Here is a 20,069-nt window from a genome sequence, read left to right on the forward strand (position 1 = left end):
CCTTCTTGAGTTAAGATGTCTTTAACCACAGCATTTGGAACATAGGCTACCACATGTGAGTACAAGATATAAACTCTGAAATACTTGATGGCCTTTACAAGTGCATAAGCCTGCTTTTCCATGATCTGATATTTTAAGGGGGCATCTCTAAGGGCTTTGCTGAAGAAAGAAATGGGATTCTCACATCCTTGGTCATCTTTTTGCAATAGGACAGCAGCAATAGTATGTTCAGATGCAAAGGAAAAAATGATGAAATCTCTATCAAACTTGGGGCTGGTGAGGACTGGCGTTTTTGTTAAGGCTGTCTTGATGTCCTCAAAGGCTTGTTTAGCTTCCATGGTCCATTTGACTTTAGAATCTTTCTTGAGCATATTATTCAACAGTATTATTAGCTCGGCCAAATTGGGAATGAATCTCCTTAGGAAATTGATCTTACCTAAAAAGGCTTGCAGTTCTTTGATGTTTCTTGGATGAGGAACTTGAAGGATAGCTTGAATTCTGTCCGGGTCAATCCTAATGCCATCTTTTGAAATTATGTGACCTAGGAGTTTGCCTTATTCTAGGCCAAACAGTGATTTCTTTGGGTTCAATGATATGCCATATTTTCTGCAAATTATGAACACTTGCCTGAGATGTTCTAAATGTTCTTGGTCTGATTTTGAAAAAGTAGTGAGATCATCAAGGTATATGACTAAAAAATCATGGATCTCCTTGGCAAAGGCTATATCCCTTGCTGTTTGAAAAGTGGCCCCTGCATTTTTGAGTCCAAAAGGCATTTTGACATATTTGAAGGTTCCCCAAGGTGTTGTAAAGGCAGTTTTGTCTTGATCATCCGGGTGGACTAAAATTTGATTGAATCCTGAGAATCCATCTAACAATGAAATCCTAGAGGCTCCCACTACTCGTTGTAGGATATGATCCATTTTTGGTAAAGGGTAATGGTCTTTGAGAGAGACTTTGTTCAAGTTTCTTAAGTCAACACACAGTCTTATCTCTCCCATTTTTTTCCTAGTAGGCACTAGATTTGAAATCCACTCTGAAAACCTGATAGGTGCAATGATTCCAGCTTCATACATTCGTTTAACTTCTTTTTCAATCAGAGGAAGGAGGATAGGATTCACTCTTCTAAGATTTTGTTTGAAATGTTTTTGATTCTCTTTCAAGGGTATAGTATGTTGGAAGACTGAAATATCATAAGATTTGAGGTCCTCATAACTCCAAGAAAACACATCTTGGAACTCCTTAAACAAGTCAATATATTTCAACTTCTGATCAGCAGGCAATGATTTTGACAGTTTTATCATTTTGGGATTTCCTGTGGTTTCAATATTGCAGTCCTCAATTTCAGCATTCAGTGGTTTCATCTTTGGCTTCCTTGAAATATCATTTGAATCGAATAAATCCTCCAAAGGGGTCAAGCCTGTGGGTAGAAAATTGTCTTTTAGTTCAATTACTTTAGCTTCTGTCTCAACTATTTCATCAACATCTGTTTGCTTCAGCTCTTGCAAATCCTTGTCATCAAAAGTTGTTGGGTGTAAAATCAGATTTGTTGTTTCAGCAGATATGTTTTGTTCAATTTTGTCTATCTGTTGTTGCTCATCCCTGGTGCTTGTATCAATGTTTATGGTGGAGAATTCCTCTTTCAAAGTTAGGAAGTTATTTATTTGTGTATCATTCTCAAAGACTTGCCAATTTTTGACATTATCTGGGACAGCAGGCCTATGTTTGATTTCAGCAGTGAAGTGGTGATTGGGCTCAAAAGGAAGCTTGCAAGTGCTAGCAAAGGTTGCCAAGCTATGTGCATGTAAATTGTGCTTTCTTGGAATTTTGGTGAGTTGAGATTCTGAGAAAGTGTTAAGTATTTCAATGGCTGCCCCTCTGTAAGCTCTCAACCTAAGATCGTTTGTGACAAAATTTCCCTTCATCTGCTGTATGATCAGATCTGAATCCCCTAGTATTGAAACCTTAGTTTCCCCAAGACCTCTGATGAGTTTGAGTCCCAACAGCAGGGCTTCATACTCGGCCATATTGTTTGTGCATCTGAAATTTAACCTATATGCATGACCTTCAGCGTGGTCATTTTGCATGTTGTGAATCCAAACCCCTGCCCCTGCTCCTAATTTTTTGACAGAGCCATCAAACTCCAAGTACCATAAGATCTCTTGGTTATGACCAGCCTTAAGAGTTTTGGCAGTTTGTTGAGTGGGCAGATTTGGATCTTGTAATTCATGTAGTATGTCACTTTTCTTTATTGCATTAGTCACATCAACAATTTTTTGATCTTGAGCAGCAGATTGATCATTCATACCTTCTGGTTGTGCTGTTATCAGGAGTTTGACATCAGTTTTGGGACACATCCCAGCATTATATAAAATGAATGAATCCATATCAGAATGGATAGAATAGATGGGGAAGTTTTGGGGCTTTTCTTGACTGCTAACCACATATTTCATTATTGTTTCCCGGTATAATCTCTTTGGCTGCCCAAAGACTGAAATGGTGGCATAGGACATGTCTAGTTGCAAAGATCCTTGGAGTTTTGCACCCCACAATCTTGATAAAAGCATACCATACTTGGGTGGAATATCAGCTACCACCACATCCATCAAGATTGTTTTAGCTGGATATTGGACTAAGGATACACAAAGGTCTTTGATTAGGTCTAGACACCTGACTTGGCTGGAATCAAATGAGAACAAGTCTTTGTAGGGTCTTGTGATATCTAGGTCTAGTCTCTCCATCACAGATTTTGGCATTAGATTGTGGGAAGCTCCTGAATCAAACATTGCATTATGCAACACTTTGTCATGAATGTTTAAGCTCACATAGAATGGAGGAACTCCTCCATCTATTGTTTTACCATTGACTTCAAGACCGAAAATCAGCTCTGGTTGATCATCAAGAACATTGACTGCATCCCTATTCTCTGGTAATTGTAATGACCTATTGATTTGTTGTCTATACACTTCATGTTTGGCCAATTCAGTGAGGGGAATAGCTATCTTCAGCTTGCCAATTTTTGTTTCTAAGTTAAAAGGTTTTTCTATCTGAATTTTTGTATTGTAGCCAGCAAACGTTTCCTTTTCAGCTGAACTTTTAGTGATCTCTTCTTGATTATAAGTGTTGTTTTGAGGTATATCTGATTTGAAATTGTTTTGAGGAGAGTTGGTTACATTTTCTTTTGGAGGAGAGGGTGTGTATGGCTGGTTTTTTGAGGGATTTTCATCTGATATGTCCTCGACAGAGACTTCCTTTGGATTTAGGTCTGTTTTGGCAGGGAGTTCTGTCAGGACAGCTTTATCTTTTGCTTTCTTTGGCTGTTTAGTATCTTTCAGCTTACTGGGTTCAGGCACATCTATGGTTCTACTTCTCAACTTGTATTGTTTATGTACCTCATATACTGCTGCATCATAACCTTCTCTAAAGTCAAATGACTCTCCAGACTTGGTTTGAAAGTGATTGATATCATGAGCTTCCTGATCTTCTTGTGTTAGAAGGACTTGTTGTTCACTGTCTAAACCCATTAAGTTGATGTGAGGGTCCTCTATTGGTTCACTAGATGTTGAGGCTTCGGCATAGTTCTCTTGAAATGGAGGTCTGATGTTCTGGTCAGAGCCAGCCCTTCCAACATTTGGATTTTGGTTTTTTCTAAAATTTGGGTTCCTTGCTGTGTTACTTGGCTACCCTTCCCAAGAGGCTTTCCTTTCAATGGTCTCTACTCTATCTCCAAGTCTGTCCATACCTTTGATGATTGCATCAAGTTTTTGCTCAAATGCTGAAGGTTCCTCTTTGAAAGTTGTTCTTCTTTCAGCTCTAGCCTGGTTTCGTTTAGCAATTAAGTTTGCCTCCACACTAACAGCTATATTCTGCATGTCTGCTAATCTTGGAGGGGCTCTTTCCCTCAGTTGATATGCCATGTCAGAATCAAATCCATCGGGATATTTGATCAAAGCTAGATCAGGTGGAGGTCTAAGGTTTTGGGGAATAGCATTATAAACATTGTTGAACCTAGCACAATAGTCTTGGACAGCTTCTTGTGGGCCTCTTTTCAAGTTGTCATATTCTGTTAAAATGTGCAAAGGGTCTTTCTTCTTCTCCCATCTATTCAGAAAGGATTGGTGGAGGGCACCAGGATTAGCTATAGAATTTGGAGCAAGTGCTCTAAACCATGTCCTTACATCACCAATTAGACTTTGGATAAAAATCTTCATTCTCACATCATCATCATCTATTTCATAATTCTCAAAATAATCTTGCATTTTCTTAGTGTGTTGCTGGGCTGTATAGGAGCCAGTACCATCAAAGTATGTGATTTTACTTTGATAATCCTGAGGCATAGCCCCTGTATTTGCAGGTAACTGTAAAGGAGCATAACGGTTTGCCATATTTACAGGGACAAATGGGGCAACTGGAAGAAATGGGACAGCTGGAACAACAAGGACTGGAGTTGAAGTATGTGTAGTGGATGGAGGTGTAGGGAGGGTGCTTTGAGAGGTAGATGAAGAACTAGGAGAAGCAGCAGTTGTGTGAAGACGGACTGAGGCTTTAGCAGGAGTTGGGATATAGCTCTGTTGAACTATTTCAAGGTCTGAATCAATAAATTTTCTTGAGCTTCTTGTTTCCTAAGGGTCTTAAGGATCAAGTTTGGATTTTCAAAAACAGCTGGAGGATCTAGGTCAGGGTTTGACCTAGTGTACCGAGTTTTCTTCTTTGGAGCCAGCTTCTAAATTTGTTTTTGCTATTTTCTGGGAATGTTTTAAGATTACAGTTTTTGACAATATTTTACATGAAGTTCTTTTGAAACATAGGAGGCTTTGAGTTTTTCCTTTGAATATGTTGAAATAGGGAAACTGATCAAATCTTTAGAACAGCTGTTTATAGCCTAAAACTATACTGGAGATTGACTGAGGCCGCTTTTATCTACTCCTGTCAATGCACAACAAGAACAGTTTCAAAGGCTACCTAGCTAACTTCAAGCTCCATCTGTAGCTTCAGAAAATAGACAGCAGTTATAATCAAACATTCAAATTCCCCAGTGGAGTCGCCAATGATGTTATCACTCAGGTTGTTCCCTGCCTCCTGAAGGGAATACGGCCAAGGTAACCACTAACCAATCTTTTAGCTGCAGGTCCTAGCCTACCTGCAACCAGAGAGGGCTCTCTCTTTGTAATTTAGCTTTGTTTTGGTGTGTTTTAGGCTAGTTATGATGCACAAGTTTTGTTTAAGTTTGTTGGATGGTGATTCCAAGCAGAGCTGAGGAGAAAATCTAAGATAGTCTGTTCCATTGGGCCATGGAGTCAAGGATGGTGTACAGTTGAAAGTGTTTCCTGGGCAAAGGTAATACTACAGAGCAAGATAGGCAGTTCTAGAACAATTTTCAAATCTGGAAATGATGGAATGAAGTCAGGGAATGAAAGGCAATCAAGAATCTTTCATTATGCTGGCAGAGGGAAAGTGTATGAATGTTATTCAGGAGCAATTAAGAATTCCTAAACAATATTCAAAATGAAAGGACTTAGTGCAAACATGAGCAGTTAAGAATTCATATTTATGACTAATCCTGAAGAAAACATTATTAATAGCAGAGATTGAGCATAGGGTGCATTTAAACAAATCTTGGGCTATTATTCTTCTCTGTTACTAAGATTATGGAACATACATGACATTTTGCAAACACAGAAAACATAAAACAGGGTTTAGAATAACTTATTGTTCCATAAAGTGACACAGGAATTCTGTAGCAAGTCCCAGAACATCATTTGCACATTCAGACAACGCAGAAACCATGAACTCCAACAGCCATTTGTATTAGAGTGTCTCAGAGATTACAACGTACTTTAGAGAGAAAATCACCAACCCCAAATACATATTATGGGGAGGTATTTATACAAAAGGGTGATACAAAATATCATGAAGATAAGTCTTTGAACTCATAACTTTCTTTACCAACTCTTAAGAAGTAGTAAATGAGGGAATAAATGCTGTAATAAATATGAATGTGCTGGCTGTCCAATTAGTCAGAGATATTTTGACTTTTCTGGGCTGTGTCAGTCAGCTGCTTGCTACGCATTCATTCTGCATTTCCTGTCCTGATGCTGCTATGTTATTTGTCGTTGTCTTGTCCTTTACCATTAGTGCTTGGTTTCCTTTGCATTTAATGAGCTGTAGTGACTATTCCACTTCTGCCTTGCGTTGCTTTTTCTTCGCTTTGACAGGTGGACCGTGCTATCTGTATGTGCTGACCTGTAGCTGATCAAAAAAGAATTAATAAACAAAATCATCTGAGCAATGTCTCCATCATTCCTTTCCACCAATCCCCTGTAGGTAGCTGATGTCTTTGTATCTTTATCAATGTTTCATCAGCTTCAGTGTATCTGTAAAAGTTTGGCTGGACTTCAAAGAGATGGTTTATCTCGTGCTCAATGTAAAACAGGTTTTCTAATTTGTCATAGAGACTCTATCCAGATGGAGGCCCTGTTTCTTTTGATGTGCTTGAGGACGCTGTGATTTGATTGGATGCATAGTTGTTTACCCTGTTGGCATAATGCTCATGAGACAGCAGTCTTCCAGCGCTAGTTACTAAACTTGGTAGCCCTCTACTCTGTAATGTTGCAAACTTTATTCTGAACTCATTCACCTCTTCCTGCATTTCTTGGAATTTTCTTTCTAGAGTTTGCACAAAATTCCTTAGGGTCAGCACCCTTTTTACTAGCAAGATGGTATCAGTCCTGTTCCTGATACCTATTGCTGCCAACTGCTCTTTGGTGTGAGTGTTCAGGAATTGTATCATTTTATTAGCTTGCTCAGGCATCTTTCCCAAAGATGCTCTAGCCTTTTGATTTTCAAACTGAGCCAAGCCTATCAAATCCATTTGCTCATGTATGGTCTCAATTGATTGCCACTGGTCAGTAATTGATTGGCCGATCTTGGCCCACAAAATTTTCTTGACCTCAGCTAGGGTCCTATCAAGTGTAAGCTCTTTTTCCAGCTCCTTTATCCTTTCTTCCAGAGCTTTCACTTCCCTTGTCTTCTCAACTACATCCTACTTTGACTTGTCATATTTTTCCTCAATTTTAGCCAGCTTTTCTTTGGCCTCTCTCAATTCTACCATTTGCACTTCCAGGGCCTTTATTTCTTTCATCATATTGTCCATACTCAGGCTGGTCTCTTGCTCTGCAGGTGCTGTAGTAGTTGCCGAAACTGGTGCTGAACTTGAGGTACCTGCCTCTGATGCTGGAGCAGTGGGAGGGACTATTGTGGTGGCCATAGGAGGAGCAGCTGTAAGAATGTGAGTTGTTTGAATTGGCTGAGAGGCCAACTCTCCCTGTCTTCCTTGTAATGATGCCTCCAAGGCACTCTCTGTTTCTATCAACCTTTTATGTAAGCTCATAAGTAAAGTTACCACATCCTGCTCTTCTTTTTGTTGTGCTATCTCTGTGGTTTGAGGATGTAGTGTAGTTGGCAGCTTGAGTTGTCTTTTGAGGGCTGCTATGTCTTCCTCTTTCTTCTTTATCAAAGCTTGCACACCCTTGGGATCAGTGGGATCATGTCCCAGCTCTATAATGATCTCCTCCAAGGACTTGATTCTATTGTCCTTGGCCTGTGATGAAGCCTTCTCCAATTCTAGTTGGGCAGAAGTATTGTGCAGAGAGTTTTGCAATCTATGGGCCAACAACGTTTTGTCTGCCAATGTAGAATATACCATTTCCCCGGTCTGCTTGTGCAATTCAATCTGGTCCATCGGATGTATATCTTTGGAGAGCACTTCCAGATTGGTTCTAATATAGTCAGCAGCTGATTGTGGTTGCTGCATTATAGGTCTGAAATGACTAAGAGTCATTTTACCTTCCTGGATGTCATAGGCTACCATTAGCCTTTGCTGATTAGTGGGAGCCATCCTTAGCAACTGGTTGTAGAGTTGGTACCTTACTCGCTCATTTCTAGCTTTAATATCAGTGAATGCTTTTTTGATGTCATAGCCCTGTCAGCTCTGTTTCCTAGTGGATGTAACCTCCACACCTTGTTGTCTCTCTTGCTCAGGCTGGAAGGAGCTGGCTGATGTCTCCATGCTTGGGGGAACTTGATGTTCAGTTGACCCTTCTGGTATTTCTTCCTCTGAAAAAGGATTTAATCTCTATCTTTTTTCTCCTTGCTGCTCTGTGGATGTTCTTGGAGGGGTCTCTTCCTGTCTATCTCTTTTCTTAGCCCTTTCCTCATTAAGAGGAGTCTGTAACACTGGGATTTCAGTTGCCTTTGCTTGAGTAGAAGGGTCTTGCCCTTGACTTTGTTCATATGTAGAAGCAGGCCAGTCTGCCATTGTTTCTTGCTATTCCAAATTGTGCACTAGCTGTTCTGAATACTGCACCTCTTTTCCTTTAGCTGTCGCTGCTGGTGGGGCACTTACTTGGGCAGGTTGCTGGGAGGCCGTGGCAGATGAGGTGCCTTCTCCAAGGTGCCGAGGAGCTGTGAAAAACACCTGTCCAAAAGATTCTAAGTCAACTGATTTTTCAAGATTCTTTATTGCTTTTTCTGTTATCTCTTCTTCAGTAAGTTCTTCCACAAGTGTGCCCTCTACCCATTCTTGTTGGTTGGCATATTGTTCAATTTCAGGGATTCTGTGATGGGGATACCCTGTGAGCTTGTTTTTGACCCTTCTAAAGCTTATGAAGTGTTCAGGGTCATATGGTGACCAATAGAAACTCAGTTTGAGCTTGAGTTTTTCTCTCAAAATCTCATCAGCATCCTTCCATGCTTCTTCCCTTTTATTAAAGATAAAGGGGCCCAATTGATGTCTTATTTTAAGCTGTGCCTTTTTCCTAGTACCATAGAAGTGCTTTAAGTCTGCACTGTTGAACTCTCAGTGGTACTCCAAGGCAAAGAGTCTCATGGGAACATATTTTGGTAGCTTGCATGGGGCTAATTCACAGCCATAGATCCTTATTACAGTGTGGTCTTGGTAGTAATACCAGTCACCAATGTTGTATCCCTTTGATAAATGTAGGATTCTCTACATTTCAGCAGTGAGTCTAGGAGGAGGATCTGCTGATAATAAGCAAGTGGCTGGGTAGACAAAGAGGTCAATGAATTCACAGTATGTGTATGGGGAGAGATTAATATGATGGAATATTGATGACCAGAATATCACAGACCTTCGCTCCCCCTTAGCATCCAATTTCTTGAGGAAGACCGGAAAACTTTCAGACTGATAGTATAGTAGCAAATGATAGATATATGAGGTGTGCTTGAATACCCTTTCCCTTTCTAAGTTCATGAACTGCTCATGAATCTTGTTGGCTATGAAGGTGGCATAGTTGTACTTGACAGCAGGGGGCTGTCCTGGAGTGAAGATAGACATCAAGGCAAAAACAGTTTCATCTACAATCTCACTTGTTCTGAATCCCAGGATATACGAGATCATATCTATGATCATCTTTCCCTCCTCAGTAAACGCAGCATAGACATAGGGGATTTTGAACTTGGAGTAACAGTCTGGTGGCATAAATAGCTTGGCAACTCGGTCAATTTCTGCAAAGGTCAACTTTGAGGCTTGATCCAGTAGATTTTTCATGGAAAGGGGAACCAAAGGCTGTGTTGGCCTGAATTGCAACATCTCATTGATGGACTGAGGAGTAATGTAAAAGAGGACATTTCCATAAGGGTCCATCACTGCCCTTTGAGTAGGCTCATAGTTAGCACAACACTGATGGATGAGGTCAAGGAAGACATTTACTAAAGGTAGGTAGTACATTGGCATGTTGGATTCCCATATTCCCAAAAGGTCATCATTGTTTCTGAATTTACCCCTTATCTCACCGAAAGCCTGAAGGTGAGGCTTGTCTCCTTCCATATCAGCAATTTGATAATCTCTGTCTGCCAGAGGTATCCACTCTAATTGTCTATGAGGTGCATTTGGTGGCGCAATATCTAAGGCTACAAGGGCCTCCATGATTTTACTTGGATTATGGTTGGATTTGGTGTGTATTTCAACAAGAAAACAGAGCTCTAATAATGGATTTTTTACAGGGAATTTGCAGTTTCAGATTCTGTGCGAAGGTAGCCCTGCTGAATAGAGCTCAACAGGAATAGAGCGTGTAGGGCTCTGCAACAAGTATGCTTGAAAGGGATGGAGATAAAAGGGCTTTTTGCAAATAGTCTTTAGTGGTTTAGTGGGCGGACTAGAGCCGGATTTTGAGCTCCAATGGCAATTTTATAGAGGGTCACAGAGTAAAGAGGTTTTGGTCAGTGGGCAGAGAGGAAGAGCTCATGGGTGACAATGTCTTCAAATCAAATTTAGGTGTATTGGTGATCTTATGCAGAGAATTCATGAAAAAACAGGGTCAATGGCGCTCCCGGGTAAATACCTGTTTGTTTTGAGCGCTTGCGGTGGAAAGGAGCTGCAGGTAGAGCCGAGGAGGTCAGGGTGGCAGGTTGAATACGCCCGGGTAGCAGACTGGAACGTCGAAGGCAGTTGGACGTAAGTTTCATGCAAGAGCTTTCACCATCGGTTGCATAAAAAACAAAACAAAAAACGTCGCTTTCGCAAGTTTTAACGCAATTTTTGTGTTTTTGCGGGTTTTTGGCACTTTTTTGTGCTGACGTCACATGGCACTGTAGCAAGGTACGGTGGGCAACGTGGCGCCTGACGCGGACGGGTGACGGGGCGGCCACGGAGGACTATACAGTAGCAGGGGTGCTGACGGAACGGTTGACGTGGAGCTGACGTGGGCGGCGGAGAGGACAGGCGGTAAGCGGTTTGCTATCGGACCGCCTTTGGTACAGGGGCGGTATGTGTTAGCGCGGGCCCGATGCAATCAAAACGGGCCACGCATCCCCACATATGGCGGCAAAACCGACATCTATCTGGAGCTAACCCTCGTACAACGGGGTCGCTCCGATATCGGCGAGGGCCGTTCGATCTGTCGGGCGCGAACCAACGGTTGACGGGATGCCTACATGGTGGCGTGATACGGCGCGGGGACACGCCCGTATGTTTTAATATTATCCAAAATTTGGCGGGGGAAACTTTAGGTTGATTGGTTTTGTATGTGGGGCGCTGGGGTAATGGCTATTCATTTAATCAAACATTAAATGAAATCCGAAAATAAAAATATATATGCTGGAGGTAATATGGTAAGGTTTAGATGGAGGGTTAATGGTGCGGTTAGTAATTCGGCCAAATGTTAAATTACTCCCAAGTGTGGTTTGGACGCGGAAGGGTTAATATAGGTCCCAAACGGACTTAATATTTCCCAGAACTATATGATATGGCTATAATGCCAAGGGGTAGGGGTATTTAGTATTTTTTGGGATTTTGATATAGTTTTTTGTAAAAATAGGGGTGGGAAAATGACTTGAGGAGCTAAATAATAAAGTTAGGGGTTAATATGATCTCATGGGGTGAGACTGGATGAGTAAATTCCAAGTTTATAAAGTAACGACTTAGGCATAAGAAAATGAAAGGAGTGTGGAAGATGATTTTTACACAAGAAATGTGGCTTCTTTCCACTAAGTAAACTCAGTGTTTAACTTAGTAATTTCTCAAAAATGAAGTGAAATAGGACTATTAGGCAGTTCCCAATGTCCTTGAGGGGATGTTAGTCAAAGATTTATGGGGAAATGGAGGGGAATTAGTCATGCTTTCATTGTTCTACAGTCCAACAACTGCCTTAGTGCTTATGTCACTGATGATATAAGTCTTCTTTGACAAGACAAAAAAAAATGAACATAACCTTGCTTCTGCAACCTCAAACTACCTACCTAGCCTAATACACCTAACATATTTTCTTCCTTTTGATTGGGTGCATTTGGACTTGCAAACCCTGAAGTTCCTCTTTTCTTTTGACTGCCCTCCTATCTAAGTCTACCCTTATTTCTTCCAAGGGCCCAGATTAAGCAGTTGGGCTCCTTAATTTCTCTGCCTATCTACTCATCTGCCAAGCTTGAACTGTTTGGACAGATATTCATTCTCTAGTCTACAACAAGCAATTTAAACATGGCATGGTCCAGATTGAACTGTTGGGCCATCCATCAAGTGTGATGAACAATAATATCTGCACATTGTGAACTTGCAAACAAGATAGAAGTGGCATTTTTTACTGGCCACTTTCCTGGTCTTTTGGTTTGGGGTTCATTTGTACCATTTTTTCTTACCAATTTACTCTTTTTGCCCTTTGGTTATTCTTTTAGGGCATACCCTCTTTACATTTTTTTAACTCTCTCTAACTCTTTACAAAATATGGAACCTTTGCAGCATGAAAAGATGAACATATTTGGAACTTCCATAGTCAATCATGAAACATGAAACCTATTGGTTTAGGAACCTAACATTATGTAAAGCTATTCTTTGAAGAAATTCCAGCCTTGGCTACACAACTTCCATAGCATGGTTCCTTTGCGAGAAGCTCCTTCATCCATATTCTTTATCGAGAGTCTGTGCGGATATTTTTTAATTAGAACTTGACTTACAGGGTGTCTTTGGTTTGAGAATATTTTTCCAAAGGATCTTCCCTCCGATTGCCAGATTGGACAACACAAGAGATCTCTAACTTGAAGACCACCTTCACGTAATGGCCTTTTGACTATGTCCCAGCTTACTATATGGAATTTTTTTTGGTTACCCTTTCCTCCTTGCCATAGAAAATTTTGAATCAGCTTTGCTAACTGATCGGTGATCATTTTTGGAGCTAAGAGGAAGGAGGCCTGATAGATAGGAAGGGATGAGAGGACTGACTTGACCAGAGTAAGCTTCCCGGCTGTGGTGAGCCACTGTCCTCCCTAAGCAGTCATTTTTGCCTTGATTTTGCTGATAATTTCCATCCAGTGAGGGGCCTTAGTAGTGCCCAAGGTTAAAGGCAGGCCAAGATACTTGAATTTATCCCAAGATACATATTCGATGAAGCCTATGGCTTGGGCAATCCTGAGAATAGATTGCTGGTCTACAACCCAACCGTACACTGCACTTTTTCTATTATTGACCATAGCTCTGGAGACTTTGCAGAAGCTTTGGATTATTCTGCTGAAGGCTCTTGTTATTTTAATAGAGGCTCCTCCCAAAAGGATAGAGTCATATGCGAACAAGGCATGATTGATTGGGGTTGTTCCTGGAATCGCCTTGATGCCAAGAAGAGTCTCGTTGAGTTTCTCATCAAAGAGCTTTCGGCTTAGAGAGTCTACCATCAAAATATACAGGAAGGGGGATAGAGGGCAGCCTTGCCTGATTCCCCTTGTAGCTTTGAAGTAGTTTGCAGGTCTACCATTTACTAGAAGGGCTATCCAAGGTTTTCCAATGCAAGCTTTAATCAATTTAACAAATTTAGAACTGAAACCAAAAGTAGAAAGAACATGGAGAAGGAAGGAATGTATTACTCTATCGAAGGCATTCGCCATATCCAGTTTGATGAGCGTACCTTACTCTTTGCGCTGGTGGCTAGAATGGATGATTTCCTGCACCAGGATCACATTGTCCAGGATATGCCTTCCTTTGACAAACCCTCCTTGATTGGGAGAGATGAGTTTTTCCAACAGAGGTTTTATTCTATTGGCCAACAACTTGGTGAGAATTTTGTAGGATGCGTTGCAAAGCAAGATTGGTCTGAATCTGTCTAAAGTCTCCGGGTTGGCTTCTTTGGGAATTAGGGCTAGGAAGGTGGAATTTTTGCTTCCTCCCACTTTGTCTTTCTGAAGGAATCCTTTGATCATTCAGTGCAAATCAGCCTCGATGATATCCTAGCAGAGTCTATAAAAGTGTATTTAAAATCCATCTGGTCCTGCAGCTTTGTCTGGTTCCATCTTCCATATGACATTGCTGATTTCCTCTTCAGTGAATGGCTTCAAGAGAGTTGCATTGTCCTCCTCGTTAACCATCCTTGGAACATGCTTGAGGAAGTCATGCTCTTCCTCATTATCCTCCATGCCTTCTTCTTTGAACAACAACTGAAAATGAGAGGTTTCCGCCTCTTTTATCAGAGATGTGCCTTTAAGTATAGTCCCGTCTGGCGAGGTGATTTCAGCAATGTGGTTTCTAGAGAGGCGGGTATGAATTTTCTTATGGAAGAATGATGTATTCTTGTCTCCAGACTCAAGCCAGAGATTGCGTGACTTGAGCCTCAAGTATTCTTCCTCTTCTCTAAATGTCTAGAGGGTGTTGATTTGGTGTTCTTGCTCCCTATGAATATCTGCTCTAGTTATGTCTTGTGTCTCCAGGCCCATTTGAAGATCCAGTAGCTGCTTGGTGCTCTGTTTTCTTTGGGTAGTGGGGGAGAGTGTGGGATTTTTTATACATTACTTTAGGGTTGTTTTGGTGGATTTTATCTTTTTCTCCCAAACATAGTTGGGTGATCCTTGAACAGAAGTGGACCAGGCCTTATTCACTGTGTCCAAAAACCCTTCCCTGTTTGCCCATAGTGGGCTGAACCAGAAGGGGATTGGTCCCAGGTTTTCTTCTTCTTCCATCAGAAGGAGGATGGGCTTATGGTCTGAGTTCCACTTTGGCAGATTTTTTTTGGAAATGATCATCTTCTCGAAGAGGAAGGAACTCTGAATAAGGAATCTGTCAAGCCTGGCTGAGATATGCTCCTCCCCTATTCTGTTGTTTGTCCACGTGTATAGCCCTTTTTTTGGCTTGAAGTCCATTAAGTCCCATTGTTGAATCAAGTTGTCCAATAAGGTGAGGAAATAGTCATTGTTGTTGGTTCCTCCTCTTTTTTCCTTTGGGTCTAGGATTAGATTGTAGTCTCCGACAATAATTATATTATTGAGGGAGTAAGCTTCCAAAAAATCAATCTGGGTTTGCCAACATTGTTCCTTTTCTACATAGAGTACTGGAACATAGATATTAAAGAGGGCAATGTTTATCTTACTTGGAAGGTGTCGGAGTTCAATGTAAATCTAATGTTGCATCTGAAAGGAGCTCTCAAGCTGGAATTTGTCAGCCTCCCAGAGACTGGCTAACCTGTTGCATGTAACTCTAGCACTTACCGCTTTTCCCGCTTTTGTTTTCCATTTTGCTTTGCTGAGTTCCATAAGGGATTCTCCTTCTATTTTAGTCTCTTGGAGCATGAGGATCTCGGGAAGTTCTGACTTTAATAGGCTCTTGACTGCTTCAACTTTTGATGGGTTCCCCAGTCCTCTGCAATTCCAAGAGACTAATCACATTATTTACTAGTAGGGGTTGGGGTAGCTCCTCCCTTGGGAGGCCTGGTTCTAGTATTTCTACGATAGTCATCTCTATAGTGGCCTGACTGCCTTGCATTTTTTGTCTCTCTGCTTCTTCTTCTTTGGCCTCTCTATGAGATTTCCTCCCCACTCTTTTCAAGGGCCTCTCAGTTGTTTCGTCTTCTGAGGATCCCGATGTGTCAGGGGTCTTCTTTCTTGTCATATCTGCATAGGTTGGGGAACTAGAGACACCTTTTGGAGTTTGGACTAGTTCCTCTTGCCTTTTGTTTTCTTCCATGTTGTTTTCCTGCTGTTCATTCTCCTTATCTGCTGGATCTTGGGGTTTTTCTAATGTGTTGAGAATATCAAAGGGGTTGGTTGATATGTTTGCTATTAGAGGGACTGAACTTCCTTTTGCTTGGGGTTCTGGAGGAGCAACCCTCCCAGTGGAGGTGGTTTTCCCTTTGTTCCTATTGTTTTTCTTAGATGGTCCTCGTTTCTGGACTTGAATCCATTGATCTCCCTTCTCTTTCTCAACTACCTCCTCTGATTTCTTTTTACAATGCTTGGCATAGTGCCCGTAGCCATGGAAATGTCTACATTTAAATGGTATTTGCTCGTAATCCAGCACTTGTATGTGTGACCAATCAGCCACTGTGAGCACAAGAATACTGGTCTCTTCTTTCTGCTCGATCAATGTATTTACCTAGCTTGTTTCCTATGGTTTCCAAGGATTTAGGGTTCCACCAGTGGAGAGGAAGGTGGGGCAATCTCACCTAGACCGGAACGGCCGAGGGCACATCCTGGGTCGGGTCGAAGTCTGGAGTCCAATGGTTCAGATATAGTCCCTGAGGCCCCATGAAGTATGGGCCATTTCTCAATATTAGGTTTCTATCTTTTGCTACTTCGAATACAAATACAAAGAAGCCTTTGCCAACGAAATGGCTTTTTATTCCTTCTTTGACCAATGAACGCCAGTTCCTTTGAACCTAGGCTTCAACCACTTTTGGCGAGGGCCATAAGCCTGTGAACTGGTCGATAAGTCCTCTTTCTGCTAGGTTTAGTGCCACTTTGCAAGGCTCTTCAGTAGGCAGAGAAACTGTGGGGATAGTTGCCATTTTTTTCACGAACTTCTATTGATTTTCGGATGTTGGCCTTTTATTGCAAGCTGCAACCAGATCCCAGAATGTGGCTAGCTCTGGTGGCAAGGTAGTTTCCTTTTCGTGACCCCCTCCTGGGGCCATGGCTCTGGAGCTTCGCTCAGTCTCGAGGTTGGTTGTGTCTCTTTGCCTCTGGGCTTCCTCCTGCCAGCCGGAGGCTGCACCAAGCTCCCGCTAGCTGGTTCCTCTCATGAAGGCTGCTCCCGCTCTCGCTCCCTTAACATAAAGGCCTAAATGAATTAATGCATGGAATTTTGACAACATGGAAAATTTAGAGAATTTTCCAGTTATCTTGATGGAAGAAAAAATGTTACTCTGCACCTTCACCTTTGTCACAAGGCTAGACCTGTGATAATGACTCATCATATAACTTCACTCGAAAATGTTCTGCCTCAACAAATCCCACTGGATGACTAAAAACACACCTGTATTTTTTAGGCAGCTATCCAAGTCTTGCGATTGGATTTTTTTCAACAAATTATCTCCAGTAATTTCAGAAATACTATTTGATGCATTTAAATTATTCGTGCCATAAAATATGTTGTAAACATTATATTTTTGCAAGGTTTGCTAATTAAACAATTATGTACTTGTGACAGTTATCACATCAATTTGCCACATACTTCAACCAACTCAAGTGATTAACAAGGATACTAAAATGTTATGTTTAATACAATATCTCACCAAACAAAACCAAAAATCTTTACATATTGTAAAAGAGAAGATAAGAACAGCATAAGTGCAATTTGAGTAGGGCTTACTCTAGGCAGAAAAAATATATTTCCAAATTCAACCTGTGATAGGCAATGATCAATCATTATAGGAATCCATGTTCTCTATTCTTTTTAATATGTCTCTAATATAAAACCATAAACACTCTCTTTCTTTAATTCCATCTTCATTATTTTTCAATAATGTTCCACCAAGTTTCTGTGAAAGCAGTATGCAGGAAAGGGGAAAAATGTCTGGGGGACGTGTAAAGAGAGCCCCCAAATTTTAGAAAAACCAAGGGTAACGTCGTTGGGGTTCCAAACATAGGGACCCCTATACAAAATGCTAAAAATAAAACTTCAATTATATGAGAAACAATGACAAGTCAAAAACATGAATAATAAAAGCATGAAATAGATATTTACATTTGTTTTAGGGTTTTGAATTTTTTGTAATTTTTTAAATGTACTTCTTCTAAGTTCATTAGACAAAAATTATGGGGCAACAACCAGGAGTCCCACGTTTTTCGATGCGGATGCCAGGAAACCCCTGGAAAAGGGAAATGTCCCCTTCAATGTTTCCCCAAATTTCGGTAAAAAGGGGACATGGGGAAACATATCCCACTGAATTCCCTTGTCTTGGGACCATGGGAAGCATGGGGGATGTGCCCACTGCCACCCACCATGTCCCCCCCATGTAACATTTCTTTTCAAAGTGAATGCGTAGTTAGAGAGATACTTGTGAATCATCACAAAAAAACCATGCAATATATGCAACATTGTTTGTTCTTTCAAGGAAAAAAGAACAAAGTGAAGCTAGATCAAAGTGAATGTGTGGTTAGAGAGACATACTTGTGAATCATTACAAAACCAAACTATGCAACATGTGCAATGTTGTTTGTTATTTCAAGGAAGAAGTATGCACTGGAAGAGATTATCACATTCTCTTCATCACCAAGATTTTCAAAGAACTCTGTTAATAGCTTAACATATTGAGCAAGGGTTGAAATTTTCTTCAGATCAGTAGATTCCATGCCAGAGCCAGTAAGATCAATTGCAGTAGCTTTGAAGCTGATTTCTTCCAGTAAGGCTATATTTTTGTACCAAAATCAAGCATCAAATCCACCTCCATGTACAACCTAAACTAAACAAACTCTCAAAACAACTATCTGTAATGAATTTATAAACACATACTATAGAAAACAAATAACATAACTCAACATCTGCTTATCAAAACTTGTCACTAATGGTCATTAATTTTGCACATGAAAATCTGCTACAGAAAAACCATTAAACTGTTGAACGTCAAATCTCTATTGTTGACCCATACCCTCGCATTTATATTATAGAAATGAAAAGGGAAGACTAAGGTCTACAAAATTAGGTGCACCACCTCTATGCACAAGATTTCCAAATAGGCACATAAAAAAATGGTGCCTTCTCTAGCTAGTAAAACCGTGAAAAATAGCAAGAAAATATCCTCATGTTAGGCACTTCTCTGCATACAAAGTCCGATCACAAAAAATAACAGTGCAAACAACAAGAATAAAATCTTAAGTGATAGAAAAATGAATAAGGGAGGTTGACACCTACTCTTGTATTGTGTTGAGATTCATAAGAGAGTGAAGGGATCAAATGGAACCACCTTACAAGCCCTAATTTATGTTATCAACAAGGGCAGAAAAGAGAACTAGGGCAGCAGAGTAAAACTCTAACAAGTGCACCCTATAGTTGATCCATAAGTGCCCAAGAGAGAGTCCATAAGTATGTTGGAGAGAATAAAATGCAACCCATAAATAAGAGAGAAAACACTCGATATGGTGCCATAAGGTGTAATCACTTGTATTAGAGAGAAAAAGAAGATCACATGATTTTAAGAATGAGTCATGAATGTTTATTTATACACAATTACTTTGTTCTGGTCACTGCGGATCAGCCACCTTAGGACTATTACATTGTTGCATCTACCCATTTCAAAAGTCATCTTATGATACTTCCCGGCCTACCGTAAGTTCAGGATAATATCAAAATCAATTAAATTTCCTCTGTGAAGATATCCTTACCCGGCTATGCAAAATTATTAGATGACTTTCAAGTTTCAACGCTTTTAATAGCTTTCGTAAATCTTACGTAGGCTGCTATCTTAGTGTTAATGGAATATGTATGTATTCTTTTATTTGTGACTTAGCGGAAAAAATAAATAAATAAAATAAAATAATGTGTATATATATATATATATATATATATATATATATATATATCTATATATATATATATATATATATATATATATATATATATATATATATATATATATATATATATATATATATATATATATATAGATATATATAGATATATATTATACTATTTTATTTGAGACTAGCAGCACTCCTAGAATCTTCTATAACTAGATCAGAAAGAGAGATGGAACTCACATAGTTTGAGTCACATACTTCCTTTCTCTTTTAGAAGTTGCATCTATGCCTATGATCTAAGCATAAATTTCACCAGTGCCCTATCTATAGAATCCGAGCATGGAAAGCTGCGTGAAAAGTGCTAAACTCTTGAACTTGTGGTTTCTATGAATTCTGTTGTGGGCTCCAATTTTTCTGGAAAAGGTGTATGCAACCAATAATAGAAGGGGGAATAAGAACACTAGGCTTCAATTGAAGCCTTGCATGAATCTGATTTTGTATTATCATGACATCCTTTACAATGGCTCCAACGAGCACAAAACACCATCTACCATTGTGGTTGCTCCTCGGGGGGGGAACCTTACCACTCTATTTAGTAGCCATGATCACAAATTCTGAGATATGGTAGTCTTCGACGATCCTCTAACACTCGACAGCATTCTGCACTCCCCTCCTGTGGGCAGAGCTCAGGGATTATACTTCTATGACATGAAGAACACTTATAGTGCTTGGTTTTCATTCACGATTGTAATCAACTGTATTGATTATAAGGGCACGATCACATTGGCTGGGGCTGATCCAACCACTGTTGAATACAGGGATTTATCTGTGGTGGGAGGCACTGGTGA

This window comes from Pinus tabuliformis, chromosome 9 (assembly GCF_031772625.1).
Source record: "Pinus tabuliformis cultivar Carrire ecotype Pingquan chromosome 9, CPIR1, whole genome shotgun sequence".
NCBI classification, from domain to species: Eukaryota; Viridiplantae; Streptophyta; class Pinopsida; order Pinales; family Pinaceae; genus Pinus; species Pinus tabuliformis.